The following is a 22,168-nucleotide window of genomic DNA, read 5'->3' on the forward strand; positions in this document are numbered from 1 at the left end:
TGAATAGTCATCAGAGCTCATGAATGGTAAAAGAAGGTTCAATGGAATCTCTATGGTCTCTAGGTGAGCCTCAGATTCCTTAGGTTCCTCAATTGGGAACTCCTTTTTGTCCAGAGGACGTCCCATGAGGTCTTCCTCACTGGGATTCACGTCGTCCTCCTCTTTTGTGCATTCGGCCACACCAAGTAAGGTTATGGCCTTGCACTCTCTTTTTGGGTTCTCTTCTGTATTGCTTGGGAGAGTACTAAGAGCAGTTTCAATGACTCTTTTACTCAACTGGCCCACTTGTGCCTCAAAATTCCTAATGGAAGACCTTGTTTCATTCATGAAACTTAGAGTGGCCATAGATAGATTAAAGACTATGTTTGCCAAGCTAGAGGGACTCTACTCAGAATTCTCTGTCTGTTGCTGAGAGGATGATGGAAAAGGCTTGCTATTGCTAAACCTATTTCTTCCACTATTATTAAAGCCTTGTTGAGGCTTTTGTTGATCCTTCAATGAGAAATTTGGATGATTTCTCCATGAGGGATTATAGGTGTTTCCATAGGCTTTACCCATGTAATTCACCTCTACCATTGCAGGGTTCTCAGGATCATAAACTTCTTCTTCAGAAGATGCTTCTTTAATACTGTTGGATGCATTTTGCAATCTATTCAGACTCTGAGAAATCATATTGACTTGCTGATTCAACATTTTGTTCTGAGCCAATATGGTATTTAGAGCATCAATTTCAAGAACTCCATTCCTCTGAGGCATCCCATTATTCACAGGATTCCTTTCAGAGGCGTACATAAACTCGTTATTTGCAACCATGTCAATGAGTTTCTGAGCTTCTGCAGGAGTTTTCTTCAGGTGAATAGATCCACCTACAGAATGGTCCAATGACATCTTAGACAATTCAGACAGACCATCATAGAATATATCCATGATGGTCCATTCTGAAAGCATGTCAGAAGGACACTTTTTGGTCAGTTGCTTGTATTTCACCCAAGTTCCATAGAGGGATTCACCTTCTTTCTGTCTGAAGGTTTGAACATTGATGAGCGGATAATTTATACGCTTTTTGGCATTGTTTTTAGTATGATTTTAGTAGTTTTAGTTGAGTTCTTAGTATATTTTTATTAGTTTTTAGTCAAAATTCACTTTTCTGGACTTTACTATGAGTTTGTGTGTTTTTCTGTGATTTCAGGTATTTTCTGGCTGAAATTGAGGGATCTGAGCAAAAATCTGATCCAGAGACTCAAAAGGACTGCAGATGCTGTTGGATTCTGACCTCCCTGCACTCGAAGTGGATTTTCTGGAGCTACAGAAGCCCAATTGGCGCGCTCTCAACGGCGTTGGAAAGTAGACATCCTGGGCTTTCCAGCAATATATGATAGTCCATACTTTGCCCAAGATTTGATGGCCCAAACCGGCGTTCAAAGTCACCTCAAGAAATTCCAGCGTTAAACGCCGGAACTGGCACCTAAATGGGAGTTAAACGCCCAAACTGGCATAAAAGCTGGCGTTTAACTCCAAGAAGAGTCTCTACACGAAAATGCTTCATTGCTCAGCCCAAGCACACACCAAGTGGGCCCGGAAGTGGATTTTTATGTCATTTACTCATCTCTGTACACCCTAGGCTACTAGTTCTCTATATAGGACCTTTTACTATTGTATTTTTCATCTTTGGACATCTAGTTCTTAGATCATTTGGGGGCTGGCCTCATGGCCATGCCTAGACCTTGTTCTTATGTATTTTCAACGGTGGAGTTTCTACACACCATAGATTAAGGTGTGGAGCTCTGCTGTACCTCGAGTATTAATGCAATTACTATTGTTCTTCTATTCAATTCCGCTTGTTCTTTGTCCAAGATATCACTTGTTCTTCAACTTGATGAATGTGATGATCCGTGACACTCATCACCATTCTCACCTATGAACAAGGTGACTGACAACCATTCTTGTTCTACAAGCATACGAGGCTTAGTGAATATCTCTTGGATTCTTTAACCAGAATCTTCGTGGTATAGGCGAGAACTGATGGCGGCATTCAAGAGAATCCGGAAGGTCTAACCTTGTCTGTGGTATTCTGAGTAGGATTCAATGATTGAATGACTGTGACGTGCTTCAAACTCCTAGCAGGCGGGGCGTTAGTGACAGACGCAAAAGGATCGATGGATTTTATTCCGGCCTGACCGAGAACCGACAGCTGATTAGCCTATGCTGTGACAGAGCATTGATGAGCGGATAATTTGTATACTTTTTGGCATTGTTTTTAGTATGTTTTTGATATCTTTTAGTTAGATTTTAGTACATTTTTATTAGTTTTTATTTAAAATTCACTTTTCTGGACTTTACTATGAGTTTGTGTGTTTTTCTGTGATTTCAGGTATTTTCTGGCTGAAATTGAGGGACCTGAGCAAAAATCTGATTCAGAGACCAAAAAGGACTGCAGATGCTGTTGGATTCTGACCTCCCTGCACTCGAAGTGGATTTTCTGGAGCTACAGAAGCCCAATTGGCGCGCTCTCAACGGCGTTGGAAAGTAGACATCCAGGGCTTTCCAGCAATATATAATAGTCCATACTTTGTCCAAGATTTGATGGCCCAAACCCGCGAAGCAATCCGGCCTCAGGAATTCCAGCGTTAAACGCCGGAACAGGAATAAAAGTTGGAGTTAAACGCCCAAACTGGCATGGGAGCTGGCGTTTAACTCCAGGAAAGGTCTCTACACGAATTTCCTTGATTGCTCAGCCCAAGCACACACCAAGTGGGCCCGGAAGTGGATTTTTATGTCATTTACTCATTTCTGTACACCTTAGGTTACTAGTTTACTATTAATAGGACCTTTTACTATTGTATTAGGAGACTTTGGTAGCTATCTTCACTTTTATGCTATCTTAGACCTCTGGGAGGCTGGCCATTCGGCCATGCCTAGACCCTGTTCTTATGTATTTTCAACGGTGGAGTTTCTACACACCATAGATTAAGGGTGTGGAGCTCTGCTGTACCTCGAGTATTAATGCAATTACTATTGTTCTTCCATTCAATTCCGCTTGTTCTTTTACCAAGATATCACTTGTTCTTCAACATGATGATGGTGATGATTGACGCCCATCACCACTCTCACCTATGAACAAGGTGACTGACAACCATTCTTGTTCTACAAGCATTCGAGGCTTAGTGAATATCTCTTGGATTCTTCGGAGTCTTCGTGGTATAGGCAGGACCTGATGGCAGCATTCAAGAGAATCCGGAAGGTCTAACCTTGTCTGTGGTGTTCTGAGTAAGATTCAATGACTGAATGACTGTGACGTGCTTCAAACCCTGAGGGCGGGGGCGTTAGTGATAACGCAAAAGAATCACTGGATTCTATTCCGCGCCTGATTGAGAACCGACAGATGAATTCCGCTATGCCGTGACAGGACATATGCAATCGCTTTCACTGAGAGGATGGGAGGTAGCTGCTGACAACAGTGAGACCCTACACGAGCTTGCCATGGAAAGGAGTAAGAAGGATTGGATGAAGGCTGTAGGAAAGCAGAGAGACGGAAGGGAAGGCATCTTCATACACTTGTCTGAAGCTCTTACACCAATGATATACATAAGTATCACTATCTTTATCTTTTATGTTATTTTCGTTCATCATCATCATATACATTTGAGTTTGCCTGACTAAGATTTACAAGATGACCATAGCTTGCTTCAATACTAACAATCTCCGTGGGATCGACCCTTACTCACGTAAGGTTTATTACTTGGACGACCCAGTGCACTTGCTGGTTAGTTGTGCGAAGTTGTGTAATGCCATGGTATTGAGCGCACCAAGTTTTTGGAGCCATTACCAGGGATTATGAGAGTTGTGAAAAAGTATAGTTCACAATTTCGCCGACCAAGTTTTTGGCGCCGTTGCCGGGGATTGTTCATGTTTTGAGCAAGCTTTTGGTAACATCAGAGCCAAGATCCGGCAACAACATCAAATTTTTGGTGTTATTGCCCGGGATTGTTTAGGCTGGACAACTGACGGTTCATCTTGTTGCTTAGATTAGGTATTTTTTTTTCGAAATTCTTGAAGGTGAATTCTAGAGTTTCATGATGATTTGTTGAAATCTGGCTGGCTGAGAAGCCATGTCTAATCTGATTGGACCGAGGTTTCAACTTATCACCACAAGAGCTTGTTGATTTCGTATCAATCTTGCTGTTGGAGCAGTGATTTGCTAAGGCTTGGCTGACCTTGGTCATGTCTAGTGTTTTGGACCGAAGCTTTCTTTGAAAGCTTGGCTGGCTGTGAAGCCATGTCTAATTCCTGGACCGGAGTCTTAGACTAGCATTGCACTGATTCCTAGAATTCTCATTAAGAATTTTGATGTTTTCACTTAAATTTTCGAAAATCACAAAAAAAATTACAAAACCATAAAAATCCAAAAATATTTCTTGTTTGAGTCTAGAGTCTCATCTTAAGTTTGGTGTCAAATGCATGTCTTTGTTATATTTTTCGAATCCATGCATATATTTTGTGTTCTAATCTTTGAATTCTATTGACTTGAAGTATTTTTTTTTTTTTTGTGTCTCATATGCATTCTCATATTGTTAGTGTCAGTAGTACACAAACTGCTAAGTTTGGTGTCTTGCATGCATTGTTATTTGATTCTTGTTGCATTTTGATTATTAAAAATCCAAAAATATTTTAATTTGTGTCTTTTCAAGTCAATGATACAAAGAATTGAAGATTTAGAACATACTGCAGAGGAATTATACAGAAAAAGCTGAGCATTCAAAAATGCCCAGTGAAGAAGGCAGACTGGCGTTTAAACGCCAGCCAGGGTACCTGGTTGGGCGTTTAACGCCCAAAGAGGTAGCATTTTGGGCGTTAAACGCCAGAATGTATACCATTCTGGGCGTTTAACGCCAGGATGGTGCAGGGGGAAGATTTTGTTTTCAAAATCAAATTTTTTTTAGTTTTTCAAAATCAAATCTTTTTCAAATCAAATCTTTTCAATCAAATGTTTTCAAAATCAATTTCTTTCCTTTTTAAAAGATACTTACTAACAATTAATGATTTGATTGAACATCACAAGATTGTTACCTTTTCTGTTGAGAAAGGTTTGAATGTTTCAAATCATATCTTTTCTTGTTAGGCAAGTCATTCTTTTTTAAAAATCATATCTTTTCAAATGGTTTTCAAATCATATCTTTTAAAAATGTTTTCAAATCATATCTTCTCAATCACATCTTTTTTTAAACTCATAACCTTTCAATTAAATCTTTTTAACCACATCTTTTTCAAAACAGTTTTCAATCAAATCTTTTTAATTTCTAATTTCAAATTCTTTTTCAAAAATCACTTAATTTCTTTTCCACTTTTATTTTCGAAAATTAATTAATGTTTTTCAAAATAATTTCAAAATTTTCACTTGATTTTCGAAAATAAACTTCCCTCCTTCCCACATCCTTCTATTTATGGAGTGCCACTCCTTCTCAATGCACAATTCGAACCTTATCTAACTAAAGTTCGAATTTATCTTCTCCTTCTTCTTTCTATTTCTCTTTTCCTCTGACACTTAAAGGAATCTCTATACTGTGACATAGAGGATTCCACATTTTCTTGTTCCCTTCTCTTCATATGAGCAGGAGCAAGGACAAAGGCATTCTTGTTGAAGCTGATCCTGAACCTGAAAGGACTTTGAAGAGAAAGCTAAGAGAAGCCAAAGCACAACTCTCTTTAGAGGACCTGACCGAATTCTTCAAGGAAGAAAACATGGCAGCAGAAAACAACAACAATGCAAACAATGCAAGGAAGGTGCTGGGTGACTTTACTGCACCTACTCCTGATTTTTATGGGAGAAGCATCTCTATCCCTACCATTGGAGCAAACAACTTTGAGCTTAAGCCTCAATTAGTTTCTCTAATGCAACAGAATTGCAAGTTCCATGGACTTCCAATGGAAGATCCTCATCAGTTTTTAGCTGAATTCTTGCAAATCTGTGACACAGTCAAGACTAATGGGGTTGACCCTGAAGTCTATAGACTGATGCTATTCCCTTTTGCTGTAAGAGACAGAGCTAGAATATGGTTGGACTCTCAACCTAAAGAAAGCCTGGACTCATGGGAAAAGCTAGTCAATGCCTTCTTAGCAAAGTTCTTTCCACCACAAAGATGGAGTAAGCTTAGAGTGGAAGTCCAAACCTTCAGACAGAAGGATGGAGAATCCCTCTATGAAGCTTGGGAAAGATACAAACAATTAATCAGAAAATGTCCTTCTGACATGCTTTCTGAATGGAGCATCATAGGTATTTTCTATGATGGTCTCTCTGAACTATCTAAGATGTCCTTGGATAGCTCTGCAGGAGGATCTCTTCATCTGAAGAAGACGCCTACTGAAGCTCAAGAACTGATTGAAATGGTTGCAAATAACCAATTCATGTACACTTCTGAAAGAAATCCTGTGAACAATGGGACTAGTCAGAAGAAAGGAGTTCTTGATATTGACACTCTGAATGCCATTTTGGCCCAGAATAAAATATTGACTCAACAAGTCAATTTGATTTCTCAAAGTCTGTCTGGAATGCAAAATGCACCAAACAGTACTAAGGAAGCTTCATCTGAGGAAGAAGCTTATGATCCTGAGAACCCTTCCATGGAAGAGGTAAATTACCTAGGAGAACCCTATGGTAACACCTATAATTCTTCATGGAGAAATCACCCAAATCTTTCATGGAAGAATCACGAGAGACCTCAACAAGGTTTCAATAACAATGGTGGAAGAAACAGGTTTAACAATGGCAAGCCTTTTCCATCATCTTCTCAGCAACAGACAGAGAGCTCTAAGCAGAATAATTCTGACTTAGCAACCATGGTCTCTGATCTGATCAAAACCACTCAAAGTTTCATGACTGAAACTAGATCTTCCATTAGGAATTTGGAAGGACAAGTGGGTCAGCTGAGCAAGAAAATTACTGAACTTCCTCCAAGCACTCTCCCAAGTAACACTGAAGAAATCCAAAAGGAGAGTGCAAAGCCATAAACATGGCCGAATTCTGGGAGGAAGAAGAGGCAGTGAACGCCACTGAGGAAGGCCTCACTGGACGTCCACTGGCCTCTAATGAGTTCCCCAATGAGGAACCTTGGGAATCTGAGGCTCAGACTGAGACCATAGAGATTCCCTTGGACTTGCTACTGCCTTTCATGAGCTCTGATGAGTATTCTTCCTCTGAAGAGGATGAGTATGTCACTGAGGAGCAAGTTGCTAAATACCTTGGAGCAATCATGAAGCTAAATGACAAGTTATTTGGAAATGAGACTTGGGAGGATGAACCTCCTTTGCTCACCAAAGAACTGGATGACTTGTCTAGGCAGAAACTGCCTCAAAGAGGCAGGATCCTGGGAAGTTTTCTATACCTTGTACCATAGGCACCATGACCTTCAAGAAGGCCTTGTGTGACTTAGGGTCAAGTGTAAACCTCATGCCCCTCTCTGTAATGGAGAAATTAGGGATCTTTGAGGTGCAAGCTGCAAAAATCTCACTAGAAATGGCAGACAACTCAAGAAAACAAGCCCATGGACTTGTAGAGGATGTTCTGGTTAAGGTTGAAAACCATTACATTCCTACTGATTTCATAGTCCTAGAGACTGGGAAGTGCATGGATGAATCCATCATCCTTGGCAGACCATTCCTAGCCACAGCAAAGGCTGTGATTGATGTTGATAGAGGAGAGTTGATCATTCAAGTGAATGAAGAATCCATGGTGTTTAAGGCCCAAGGATATCCCTCTATCATCATGGAGAGGAAGCATGAAGAGCTTCTCTCAAAACAGAGCCAAACAGAGCCCCCACAGTCAAACTCTAAGTTTGGTGTTGGGAGGCCACAACCAAACTCTAAGTTTGGTGTTGAAACCCCACATTCAAACTCTAAGTTTGGTGTTGGGAGGTTTCAACAAGGTTCTGAGTGTTTCTGAGGCTCCATGGGAGTCCTCTGTCAAGCTAATGACACTAAAGAAGCGCTTGTTGGGAGGCAACCCAATGTTTTATAATTAATTATTTTCTTTTGTTATTTTATCTTTTTGTAGGTTGATGATCATAAGAAGTCACAAAAACAATGAAAAAAGCAAAAACAAAATGAAAAACAGGAAGAAAAACAGCACACCCTGGAGGAAGATGCTGCTGGCGTTCAAACGCCAGTCAGCCTAGCAGTTGGGCGTTTAACGCCCAGTCTGGCACCTTTCTGGGCGTTTAACGCTAGAAAAGGGCACCAGACTGGCGTTAAACGCCAGTAAAGGGCAACAACCTGGCGTTAAACGCCAGGAATGGGCACCAGCCCGGCGTTTAACGCCAGAAATGGGTCAAAACGTGGATTTTGATGCCATTTGGTGCAAGGATGACTTTTCCTTGACACTACAGGATCTGTGGACCCCACAGGACCCTACCATCACTCTCTCTCTTCTTCCCCCATTCACCAATCACCTCAATACCTCTTCCCCAAAAACCCTCACCTATCAAATCCCATCTTTCTCTTCACCACTCACATCCATCCTTCATAAACCCCACCAACCTCACCCTTCAAATTCAAACCACTTTCCCTCCCAAACCCACCCTCAAATGGCCGAACCTTTACCCCCTCTCTCCTATAAATACCCTTCTTCAACCCTTCATTTTCACACAACCTAAAGACCACTTCTTCCCCCTTTGGCCGACACACTACCCTCCCCCTCTTCCTCATTCTTCTTCTTCTACTCCTTTCTTTCTTCTTTTGCTCGAGGACGAGCAAACATTTTAAGTTTGGTGTGGTAAAAGCGTTGCTTTTCGTTTTTCCATAACCATTATGGCACCAAAGGCCGGAGAAACCTCTAAAAAGAGGAAAGGGAAAGCAAAGCTTCCACCTCCGAGTCATGGGAGATGGATAGATTCCTCTCAAAGGTGCATCAAGACCACTTCTATGAAGTTGTGGCCTTGAAGAAGGTGATCCCCGAAGTCCCCTTTTTACTCAAAAAGGGTGAATATCCGGAGATCCGCCATGAGATCCAAAGAAGAGGTTGGGAAGTTCTCACCAACCCCATTCAACAAGTTGGAATCTTGATGGTTCAAGAGTTCTATGCCAATGCATGGATCACAAAGAACCATGACCAAAGTGTGAACCCGAATCCAAAGAATTATCTTACTATGGTTCGGGGGAAATACTTGGATTTTAGTCCGGAGAGTGTGAGGGTGGCGTTCAACTTGCCTATGATGCAAGGAGATGAGCATCCTTACACTAGAAGGGTCAACTTTGATCAAAGGTTGGACCAAGCCCTCACAGTCATATGTGAAGAGGGCGCACAATGAAGGCAAGACTCAAGAGGAAAGCCGGTCCAATTGAGAAGGCATGACCTCAAGCCCGTGGCTAGAGGATGGTTAGAGTTCATACAACGCTCAATCATTCCCACTAGCAACCGGTCTGAAGTTACCATAGACCGGGCCATCATGATCCATAGCATCATGATTAGAGAAGAAATAGAAGTTCATGAGGTTATAGCCCAAGAACTCTACAAGGTGGCGGACAAGACCTCCACTTTGGCAAGATTAGCCTTTCCTCACCTCATTTGTCACCTCTGTTATTCAGTTGGAGTTGACATAGAAGGAGATATCCCCATTGATGAGGACAAGCCCATCACCAAGAAAAGGATGGAATACACAAGGGACCCTACTCATCATGAGATCCCTGAGATTCCTCAAGGAATGAGTTTTCCTCCACAAAACTATTGGGAGCAACTGAATACCTCCCTAGGAGAGTTGAGTTCCAACATGGGACAACTAAGGGTGGAGCACCAAGAACACTCCATCATCCTTCATGAGATTAGAGAAGATCAAAGAATCATGAGGGAGGAGCAACAAAGGCAAGGAAGAGACATTGAGGAGCTCAAGCACTCCATAGGACCTTCAAAAGCAAGGAAGAGCCGCCATCACTAAGGTGGACCCGTTCCTTAATTTCCTTGTTCTCTATCCTTCTGTTTTTTCGAATTTTTATGCTTTATGTTATCCATGTTTGTGTCTTATGATCATTAGTGTCTTAGTGTCTATGCCTTAAAGTTATGAATGTCTATGAATCCATCACCTTTCTTGAATAAAAATGTGCTTAATTGAAAAAGGAAGAATTGCATGAATTTGAATTTTATAATAGTTAATTATTTTGATGTGGTGGCAATATTTTTGTTCTCTGAATGTATGTGTAAACAGTGCATATGTATCTTGAATTTGTGGTTCATGAATGTTGGCTCTTGAAAGAATGATGAAAAGGAGACATGTTACTGAGGATCTGAAAAATCAATAAAATGATTCTTGAAGCAAGAAAAAGCTATTCAAAAAAAAAAAAAAAGGAGAAAAAAAACCGAAAAAAAAAAAAAAATCGAAAAAAAAAAAAAAGAAAGAAAGAAAGAAAAAGAAAAGAAATAAAGTTGTGATCCAAGGCAAATAAGAGTGTGCTTAAGAACCCTGGACACCTCTAATTGGGGACTTTAGCAAAGCTGAGTCACAATCTGAAAAGGTTCACCCAATTATGTGTCTGTGGCATGTATGTATCCGGTGGTAATACTGGAAGACAGAGTGCTTTGGGCCACAGCCAAGACTCAATAAATAGCTATGTTCAAGAATCATCATACTTTACTAGGAGATCATTAACACTATCTGGACTCTGAGTTCCTAAAGAAGCCAACCATTCTGAATTTCAAGGGATAGATTGAGATGCCAAAACTGTTCAGAGACAGAAGGTTAAAAGCCCCGCTCATCTAATTAATACTGATCTTCACAGATGTTTTTGGAATTCATTGCATATTCTCTTCTTTTGATCTTATTTGATTTTCAGTTGCTTGAGGACAAGCAACAATTTAAGTTTGGTGTTGTGATGAGCGGATAATTTGTATACTTTTTGGCATTGTTTTTAGTATGTTTTGATATCTTTTAGTTAGATTTTAGTACATTTTTATTAGTTTTATTTAAAATTCACTTTTCTGGACTTTACTATGAGTTTGTGTGTTTTTCTGTGATTTCAGGTATTTTCTGGCTGAAATTGAGGGACCTGAGCAAAAATCTGATTCAGAGACCAAAAAGGACTGCAGATGCTGTTGGATTCTGACCTCCCTGCACTCGAAGTGGATTTTCTGGAGCTACAGAAGCCCAATTGGCGCGCTCTCAACGGCGTTGGAAAGTAGACATCCAGGGCTTTCCAGCAATATATAATAGTCCATACTTTGTCCAAGATTTGATGGCCCAAACCCGCGAAGCAATCCGGCCTCAGGAATTCCAGCGTTAAACGCCGGAACAGGAATAAAAGTTGGAGTTAAACGCCCAAACTGGCATGGGAGCTGGCGTTTAACTCCAGGAAAGGTCTCTACACGAATTTCCTTGATTGCTCAGCCCAAGCACACACCAAGTGGGCCCGGAAGTGGATTTTTATGTCATTTACTCATTTCTGTACACCTTAGGTTACTAGTTTACTATTAATAGGACCTTTTACTATTGTATTAGGAGACTTTGGTAGCTATCTTCACTTTTATGCTATCTTAGACCTCTGGGAGGCTGGCCATTCGGCCATGCCTAGACCCTGTTCTTATGTATTTTCAACGGTGGAGTTTCTACACACCATAGATTAAGGGTGTGGAGCTCTGCTGTACCTCGAGTATTAATGCAATTACTATTGTTCTTCCATTCAATTCCGCTTGTTCTTTTACCAAGATATCACTTGTTCTTCAACATGATGATGGTGATGATTGACGCCCATCACCACTCTCACCTATGAACAAGGTGACTGACAACCATTCTTGTTCTACAAGCATTCGAGGCTTAGTGAATATCTCTTGGATTCTTCGGAGTCTTCGTGGTATAGGCAGGACCTGATGGCAGCATTCAAGAGAATCCGGAAGGTCTAACCTTGTCTGTGGTGTTCTGAGTAAGATTCAATGACTGAATGACTGTGACGTGCTTCAAACCCTGAGGGCGGGGGCGTTAGTGATAACGCAAAAGAATCACTGGATTCTATTCCGCGCCTGATTGAGAACCGACAGATGAATTCCGCTATGCCGTGACAGGACATATGCAATCGCTTTCACTGAGAGGATGGGAGGTAGCTGCTGACAACAGTGAGACCCTACACGAGCTTGCCATGGAAAGGAGTAAGAAGGATTGGATGAAGGCTGTAGGAAAGCAGAGAGACGGAAGGGAAGGCATCTTCATACACTTGTCTGAAGCTCTTACACCAATGATATACATAAGTATCACTATCTTTATCTTTTATGTTATTTTCGTTCATCATCATCATATACATTTGAGTTTGCCTGACTAAGATTTACAAGATGACCATAGCTTGCTTCAATACTAACAATCTCCGTGGGATCGACCCTTACTCACGTAAGGTTTATTACTTGGACGACCCAGTGCACTTGCTGGTTAGTTGTGCGAAGTTGTGTAATGCCATGGTATTGAGCGCACCAAGTTTTTGGAGCCATTACCAGGGATTATGAGAGTTGTGAAAAAGTATAGTTCACAATTTCGCCGACCAAGCATCAGGGACGTATTTTCACTGAGAGGATGGGAGGTAGCCACTGACAACGGTAAAACCCTACATGAGCTTGCCATGGAAAGGAGTAAGAAGGATTGGATGAAGACAGTAGGAAAGCAGAGATCTTCATACGCTTGTCTAAAGCTCTCACTAATGATATACATAAGTATCTCTATCTTTATCTTTTATGTTATTTTCGTTCATCACCATATTCATTTGAGTCTGCCTGACTGAGATTTACAAGGTGACCATAGCTTGCTTCATACCACCAATCTCCGTGGGATCGACCCTTACTCGCGTAAGGTATTACTTGGACGACCCAGTGCACTTGCTGGTTAGTTGTGCGAAGTTGTGTTTATGCCATGGTATTGAGCACCAAGTCTTTGGAGCCATTACTAGGGATTGTTTATGTTTTGAAAAGTAGTGATCACAATTTCGTGCACCAAGTTTTTGGCGCCGTTGCCGGGGATTGTTCTTGTGTATGGACAACTGACGGTTCATCTTGTTGCTTAGATTAGGTATTTTTTCTTCAGGGTTCTTAAGAATGAATTCTAGTGTTTCAAGGTGATGTTCTTATCATCACCAAAGCTGATTGATTTTCATCAATTTAGCTCTTGAATGCAATGTCCTGCTGAAGCTTGGCCGGCCATGTCTAATTCCTTTAGACTAAAGCTTTAGACTAACATTGCATGATTCCTGGAATTCTCATTAAGAATTTTGATACCTTTATTTTCCTTTTCACTTAATTTTCGAAAAAAGCACAAAAAATTACAAAATCATAAAATCCAAAAATATTTCTTGTTTGAGTCTAGAGTCTCATCTTAAGTTTAGTGTCAATTGCATGTTTCTGTTCTTATTGCATTCATGCATGTGTCCTCATTGATCTTCAAGATTTCCTTGTTTTGATCTTTGAATTCTATTGACTTGAGTGTTTTGTTATATGCATTTTCATTTTGTTAGTGTCAATGGTATACAAACTGCTAAGTTTGGTGTCTTGCATGCATTGTTATTTGATTTTAGTTGCATTTTGATTATTCCTCATTATTAAAAAAAAACCCAAAAATATTTTTAATTTGTGTCTTTTCAAGTCAATAATACAAAGAATTGAAGATTCAGAACATACTGCAGAGGAATTACACAGAAAAGCTGAGCATTCAAAAATGCCCAGTGAAGAAGACAGACTGGCGTTTAAACGCCAGCCAGGGTGCCTGGTTGGGCGTTTAACGCCCAAAAGGGTAGTAGTTTGGGCGTTAAACGCCAGAATGTGCACCATTCTGGGCGTTTAACGCCAGGATGGCACAAGGGGGAGGATTTTGTTTTCAAATCATTTTTTTTTCAAGTTTTCAAAATCAAATCTTTTTCAAATCATATCTTTTCAATCAAATGTTTTCAAAATCAATTTCTTTCCTTTTTCAAAGATACTTACTAACAATTAATGATTTGATTGAACATCTCAAGTTTGTTGCCTTTTCTGTTGAGAAAGGTTTAATGTTTGAATCATATCTTTTCTTGTTAGGCAAGTCATTAATTTTTAAAATCAAATCTTTTTAAAATTGTTTTCAAATCATATCTTTTTAAAATTGTTTTCAAATCATATCTTCTCAATCACATCTTTTTAAAACCAATCATATCTTTTTAACCACATCTTTTTCAAAATAGTTTTCAATCAAATCTTTTTGATTTCTAATTTCAAAATCTTTTTCAAAAATCACTTGATTTCTTTTCCACTCTTATTTTCGAAAATCAATTAAGTGTTTTTCAAAATGTTTTCAAAATCTTTCAACTCAATTTTCGAAAATTACTTCCCTTCTTCTCACATCCTTCTATTTTTGGACTAACACTATTCCTTAATGCAAAATTCGAACTCCATCTTCTTTGATAAGTTCGAATTTTCTACCTCTGTCTTCCATTTTTCTTTTCCTCTGACACTTCAAGGAATCTCTATACTGTGACATAGAGGATTCCACATTCTCTTGTTCTTTTCTCTTTCATATGAGCAAGAACAAAGACAAAGGCATTCTTGTTGAAGCTGACCCTGAACCTGAAAGGACCTTGAAGCGAAAGCTAAGAGAAGCTAAGGCACAACTCTCTGTAGAGGACCTAACCGAATTCTTCAAAGGAGAAGAAGACATGGCAGCCGAAAACAACAACAATGCCAACAATGCAAGGAAGGTGCTGGGTGACTTTACTGCACCTACTCCCGACTTCTATGGGAGGAGCATCTCTATCCCTGCCATTGGAGCAAACAACTTTGAGCTTAAGCCTCAATTAGTTTCTCTAATGCAACAGAATTGCAAGTTTCATGGACTTCCATTGGAAGATCCTCATCAGTTCTTAGCTGAATTCTTGCAAATCTGTGACACAGTCAAGACTAATGGGGTTGACCCTGAGGTCTACAGACTGATGCTATTCCCTTTTGCTGTAAGAGACAGAGCTAGAATATGGTTGGACTCTCAACCTAAAGAAAGCCTGGACTCTTGGGAAAAGCTAGTCAATGCCTTCTTGGCAAAGTTCTTTCCACCTCAAAATTGAGTAAGCTTAGAGTGGAAGTCCAAACCTTCAGACAGAAGGATGGTGAATCCCTCTATGAAGCTTGGGAAAGATACAAACAATTGATCAGAAAATGTCCTTCTGACATGCTTTCTGAATGGAGCATCATAGGCATTTTCTATGATGGTCTCTCTGAACTATCCAAGATGTCTTTGGATAGCTCTGCTGGAGGATCTCTTCATTTGAAGAAGACGCCTACAGAAGCTCAAGAGCTAATTGAAATGGTTGCAAATAACCAATTCATGTACACTTCTGAAAGGAATCCTGTGAACAATGGGACCAATCAGAAGAAAGGAGTTCTTGAGATTGATACTCTGAATGCCATATTGGCTCAGAATAAAATATTGACTCAACAAGTCAATTTGATTTCTCAAAGTCTGTCTGGAATGCAAAATGCACCAAGCAGTACTAAGGATGCTTCATCTGAAGAAGAAGCTTATGATCCTGAGAACCTTTCAATGGAAGAGGTGAATTACCTAGGAGAACCTTATGGAAACACCTATAATTCTTCATGGAGAAATCACCCAAATTTCTCATGGAAGAATCAAGAGAGACCTCAACAAGGTTTCAACAATAATGGTGGAAGAAACAGGTTTAGCAATGGCAAGCCTTTTCCATCATCTTCTCAGCAACAGACAGAGAATTCTAAGCAGAACCCCTCTAATTTAGCAACCATGGTCTCTGATCTAATCAAAACCACTCAAAGTTTCATGACTGAAACAAGGTCCTCCATCAGGAATTTGGAGGCACAAGTGGGACAGCTGAGCAAGAAAATTACTGAACTCCCTCCAAGTACTCTTCCAAGCAATACAGAAGAAAATCCAAAAGGAGAGTGCAAAGCCATAACCATGGCCGAATTTGGAGAGGAAAGAGAGGAGGTGGACGCCACTGAGGAAGGCCTCAATGGGCGTGCATCAACCTCCTCTGAGTTCCCCAATGAGGAACCATGGGAATCTGAGGCTCAAAATGAGACCATAGAGATTCCATTGGACTTACTTCTGCCTTTCATGAGCTCTGATGAGTATTCCTCCTCTGAAGAGGATGAGTATGTCACTGAAGAGCAAGTTTCTAAATAGCTTGGAGCAATCATGAAGCTAAATGACAAGTTGTTTGGAAATGAGACTTGGGAGAATGAACCTCCTTTGCTCACCAAAGAACTGGATAACTTGTCTAGGCAGAAATTACCTCAAAAGAGACAAGATCCTGGGAAGTTTTCCATACCTTGTACCATAGGCACCATGACCTCCAAGAAGGCTCTGTGTGACTTAGGGTCAAGTGTAAACCTCATGCCTCTCTCTGTAATGGAGAAGCTAGGGATCTTTGAGGTACAAGCTGCAAGAATCTCACTAGAGATGGTAGACAACTCAAGAAAACAAGCTCATGGACTTGTAGAGAATGTTTTGGTAAAAGTTGAAGACCATTACATCCCTACTGATTTCATAGTCCTAGAGACTGGGAAGTGCATGGATGAGTCCATCATCCTTGGCAGACCCTTCCTAGCCACAGCAAAGGCTGTGATTGATGTTGATGGAGGTGAACTGATCATTCAAGTGAATGAAGAATCCTTTGTGTTTAAGGCTCAAGGATATCCCTCTGTCATCATGGAGAAGAAGCATGAAGAGCTTCTCTCAAATCAGAGACAAACAGAGCCCCCACAGTCAAACTCTAAGTTTGGTGTTGGGAGGCCACAACCAAACTCTAAGTTTGGTGTTGAACCCCCACATTCAAACTCTAAGTTTGGTGTTGGGAGGTTCCAACATTGCTCTGAGTATCTGTGAGGCTCCATGAGAACCCTCTGTCAAGCTACTGACATTAAAGAAGCGCTTGTTGGGAGGCAACCCAATGATTATATTTTATATATTTTCTTTTGTTATTTTATGTTTTTTGTAGGTTGATGATCATAAGAAGTCACAAAATCAATTGAAAAAGCAAAAACAGAATGAAAAACAGGAAGAAAAATAGCACACCCTGGAGGAAGAACCCATTGGCGTTTAAACGCCAGTGAGGCTAGCAGTTGGGCATTTAACACCCAGTCTGGCACCATTCTGGGCGTTTAACGCCAGAAAGGAGCACCAGACTGGCGTTAAACGCCAGGAAAGGGCAAGAACCTGGCGTTAAACGCCAGAAATGGGCACCAGCCCGGCGTTTAACGCCAGAATTGGCTCAAAACGTGATTTTGATTGCCATTTGGTGCAGGGATGACTTTTCCTTGACACCTCAGGATCTGTGGACCCCACAGGATCCCCACCAACCCCACCACTCTCTCTCTTCTTCTTCACCCATTCACCAATCACCTCAACATCTCTTTCTCTTCACCACTCACATCCATCCTTCATAAACATCACTCCCCCACTCCTTGGCCGAATACATAAGCCACTACCTTCTTCCTCATTTCTTCTTCTTCTACTCTCTTCTTTCTTCTTTTGCTCGAGGACGAGCAAACCTTTTAAGTTTGGTGTGGTAAAAGCATTGCTTTTTGTTTTTCCATAACCATATATGGCGTCCAAGGCCGGAGAAACCTCTAGAAAGAGGAAAGGGAAGGCAAAAGCTTCCACCTCCGAGTCATGGGAGATGGAGAGATTCATCTCAAGGGTGCATCAAGACCACTTCTATGAAGTTGTGGCCATGAAGAAGGGTCAACTCTGATCAAAAGGTTGGACCAAGTCCTTATAGATATCTGTGAAGAGGACGCCCAATGGAAGAGAAATTCAAGAGGGAAGCCGGTTCAACTGAGAAGGCATGACCTCAAGCCCATCACTAAGAAAAGAATGGAGCAAACAAGAGATCCTCCTCCTCAAAGAATCATGAGAGAGGAGCAACAAAGACAAGGAAGAGACATTGAGGAGCTCAAGCACTCCATAGGATCTTCAAGAGGAAGAACAAGCCGCCATCACTAAGGTGGACCCGTTCTTTAATCTCCTCGTTCTTTATTTTTCTGTTTTTCGAAAATTATGCTTTATGTTTATCCATGTTTGTGTCTTATGATCATTAGTATCTTAGTGTCTATGCCTTAAAGTTATGAATGTCCTATGAAATCCATCACCTTTCTTAAAAGAAAACTGTTTTTATTACAAAAGAACAAGAAGTACAGGATTTCGAATTCATCCTTAAAACTAGCTTAATTAGTTTGATGTGGTGACAATACTTTTTGTTTTCTGAATGTATGCTTGAACAGTGCATATGTCTTTTGAATTTGTTATTCATGAATGTTAAAATTGTTGGCTCTTGAAAGAATGATGAAAAAGGAGACATGTTACTGAGGATCTGAAAAATCATAAAAATGATTCTTGAAGCAAGAAAAAGCAGTGAATACAAAAAAAAAAGAGAAAAAAAAAGAAAAAAGAAGGAGAAAAACGAAAAAAAAAGGAGAAAGAGAAAAAGAAAGAAAAAGAAAGGAATAAAGTTGTGATCCAAGGCAAAAAGAGTGTGCTTAAGAACCCTGGACACCTCTAATTGGGGACTCTAGCAAAGTTGAGTCACAATCTGAAAAGGTTCACCCAATTATGTGTCTGTGGCATGTATGTATCCGGTGGTAATACTGGAAGACAAAGTGCTTTGGGCCACGGCCAAGACTCATAAAGTAGCTGTGTTCAAGAATCATCATACTTAACTAAGAGAATCAATAACACTATCTGGATTCTGAGTTCCTAAAGAAGCCAATCATTCTGAACCTCAGAGGATAAAGTGAGATGCCAAAACTGTTTGGAGGCAAAAAGCTACTAGTCCCGCTCATCTAATTTGGAGCTAAGTTTCATTGATAATTTGGAGTCTATAGTATATTCTCTTCTTTTTATCTTATTTGATTTTCAGTTGCTTGGGGACAAGCAACAATTTAAGTTTGGTGTTATGATGAGCGGATAATTTATACGCTTTTTGGCATTGTTTTTAGTATGATTTTAGTAGTTTTAGTTGAGTTCTTAGTATATTTTTATTAGTTTTTAGTCAAAATTCACTTTTCTGGACTTTACTATGAGTTTGTGTGTTTTTCTGTGATTTCAGGTATTTTCTGGCTGAAATTGAGGGATCTGAGCAAAAATCTGATCCAGAGACTCAAAAGGACTGCAGATGCTGTTGGATTCTGACCTCCCTGCACTCGAAGTGGATTTTCTGGAGCTACAGAAGCTCAATTGGCGTGCTCTCAACGGCGTTGGAAAGTAGACATCCTGGGATTTCCAGCAATATATGATAGTTCATAATTTGCCCAAGATTTGATGGCCCAAACCGGCGTTCAAAGTCACCTCAAGAAATTCCAGCGTTAAACGCCGGAACTGGCACCTAAATGGGAGTTAAACGCCCAAACTGGCATAAAAGCTGGCGTTTAACTCCAAGAAGAGTCTCTACACAAAAATGCTTCATTGCTCAGCCCAAGCACACACCAAGTGGGCCCGGAAGTGGATTTTTATGTCATTTACTCATCTCTGTACACCCTAGGCTACTAGTTCTCTATATATAGGACCTTTTACTATTGTATTTTTCATCTTTGGACATCTAGTTCTTAGATCATTTGGGGGCTGGCCTCATGGCCATGCCTAGACCTTGTTCTTATGTATTTTCAACGGTGGAGTTTCTACACACCATAGATTAAGGTGTGGAGCTCTGCTGTACCTCGAGTATTAATGCAATTACTATTGTTCTTCTATTCAATTCCGCTTGTTCTTTGTCCAAGATATCACTTGTTCTTCAACTTGATGAATGTGATGATCCGTGACACTCATCACCATTCTCACCTATGAACAAGGTGACTGACAACCATTCTTGTTCTACAAGCATACGAGGCTTAGTGAATATCTCTTGGATTCTTTAACCGGAATCTTCGTGGTATAGGCGAGAACTGATGGCGGCATTCAAGAGAATCCGGAAGGTCTAACCTTGTCTGTGGTATTCTGAGTAGGATTCAATGATTGAATGACTGTGACGTGCTTCAAACTCCTAGCAGGCGGGGCGTTAGTGACAGATGCAAAAGGATCGATGGATTTTATTCCGGCCTGACCGAGAACCGACAGCTGATTAGCCTATGCTGTGACAGAGCATCAGGGACGTATTTTCACTGAGAGGATGGGAGGTAGCCACTGACAACGGTGAAACCCTACATGAGCTTGCCATGGAAAGGAGTAAGAAGGATTGGATGAAGACAGTAGGAAAGCAGAGAGACGGAAGGGAAGGCATCTTCATACGCTTGTCTGAAGCTCTCACTAATGATATACATAAGTATCTCTATCTTTATCTTTTATGTTATTTTCGTTCATCACCATATTCATTTGAGTCTGCCTGACTGAGATTTACAAGGTGACCATAGCTTGCTTCATACCACCAATCTCCGTGGGATCGACCCTTACTCGCGTAAGGTATTACTTGGACGACCCAGTGCACTTGCTGGTTAGTTGTGCGAAGTTGTGTTTATGCCATGGTATTGAGCACCAAGTCTTTGGAGCCATTACTAGGGATTGTTTATGTTTTGAAAAGTAGTGATCACAATTTCGTGCACCAAACATCCACTCTAAGCTTGCTCAGCTTTTGAGGAGGAAAGAACTTGGCTAAGAAAGCCGTGATCAGCTTATCCCAATAGTTCAGGTTATCTCTAGGTTGAGAGTCCAACCATATTCTAGCTCTGTCTCTTACAACAAAAGGGAAAAGCATAAGCCTGTAGACCTCGGGATCATCTTCATTGGTCTTAACAGTATCACAGATTTGCGAGAATTCAGTTAAGAACTGAAAAGGATCTTCTGATGGAAGTCCATAAAACTTGCAATTCTATTGCATTAGAGAAACTAATTGAGGTTTTAGCTAAAAGTTATTTGCTCCAATGGCAGGGATTGAGATGCTTCTTCCATGGATATTGGAATATAGTGCAGTAAAGTCACCAAGCATCTTCCTTGCACCTCCACCATTGTTATTGGTTTCGGCCATCTCTACTTCTTTTTCGAAAATTTCAGTAAAGTCCTCTTCAGAGTGTTGTGTTTTATCTTCTCTTAGCTTCTTCTTCAGATTCCTTTCAGGTTCCGGATCTGCTTCAACAAGAATGTCCTTGTCCTTGCTCCTGCTCATATGAAAAAGAAGAGAACAGAAAAGGAAGAGGAATCCTCTATGTCACAGTATAGAGATTCCTTTGTAAGTAGAAGAAGAGAAGAAAATTTTGAACACAGAGAAGGGAGGGGTTCGAATTTTTGAGAAGGGAAGTGTTAGTAAATAAATAAAATAAATAGAAAGAGAGAGAGAGGGAAATTCAAAAATTAGAAGAAAAGAGAAGAAAAATATTTTTGTTTTTATTTTAATTAAAGTTAAAATTCGAATTTATAAAAAGGAATAAAATTAAAATTTAAAACAATTAGTTAAATAAAATGATTTTTAAAAAAGAGAAAGGTGATTTTCTAAAATTAGAGAGAGAAAAGTAGTTAGGTGGTTTTGAAAAAGATAAGAAATTATAAAACAAACAAAAAGTCAATTAGTTAGTTGAAAAAGATTTGAAAATCAATTTTGAAAAGATAAGAAGTTAGAAAAGATTTTGAAATTGATTTTGAAAAAGATATTATTTGAAAAACATATGTTTGAAAATATATGATTGAAAAGATATGATAAAAAAGATATGATTGAAATTTATTTTGAAAAAGATTTGAAAAAGAAATTTAGAAAGATTTGATTTTTAAAATTAAAATTGATTACTTGACTAACAAGAAACTAAAAGATATGATTCTAGAATTTAAAGATTGAACCTTTCTTAACAAGAAAGTAACAAACTTCAAATTTTTGAATCAATCACATTAATTGTTAGTAAAGTTTTCGAAAATTTGAAATGAAATTAAGAAAAATATTTTGAAAAACAATTTTTTAAAATTTTCAAAAATAATAAAAAAATGAAAAAGATTTGATTTTTGAAAAAGATTTTGAAAAGATAGGATTTTTGAAATTAAAATCTTGACTTGACTAACAAGAAACAACTTATTTTAAAAATTTTTGACTAAGTCAACCCAAAGATTTCGAAATTTGTGAGAGAAATAGGGGAAAGATAATTTCTATTTTTGAATTTTTAATGAGGAGAGAGAAAAACACAAATATGACCCAAAACATGAAAATTTTGGATCAAAACCAATGATGCATGCAAGAACATTATGAA

The 22,168-nt window shown here is 39.6% G+C and overlaps 2 non-coding genes across 2 annotated transcripts; both read right to left on the reverse strand.

Moving 5' to 3' along the window:
- Window positions 1-6,144: 6,144 nt before the first annotated feature.
- Window positions 6,145-6,252, reverse strand: LOC130955661 (small nucleolar RNA R71). Its single transcript, XR_009076838.1, has one exon. It is a non-coding gene; the product is annotated as a small nucleolar RNA R71 (small nucleolar RNA).
- An 8,789-nt stretch (window positions 6,253-15,041) lies between these two features.
- On the reverse strand, window positions 15,042-15,149 carry LOC130954046 (small nucleolar RNA R71). Its single transcript, XR_009076159.1, has one exon. It is a non-coding gene; the product is annotated as a small nucleolar RNA R71 (small nucleolar RNA).
- Window positions 15,150-22,168: the final 7,019 nt, after the last annotated feature.

Source organism: Arachis stenosperma, chromosome 1, assembly GCF_014773155.1.
Source record: "Arachis stenosperma cultivar V10309 chromosome 1, arast.V10309.gnm1.PFL2, whole genome shotgun sequence".
Lineage (NCBI taxonomy): Eukaryota > Viridiplantae > Streptophyta > Magnoliopsida > Fabales > Fabaceae > Arachis > Arachis stenosperma.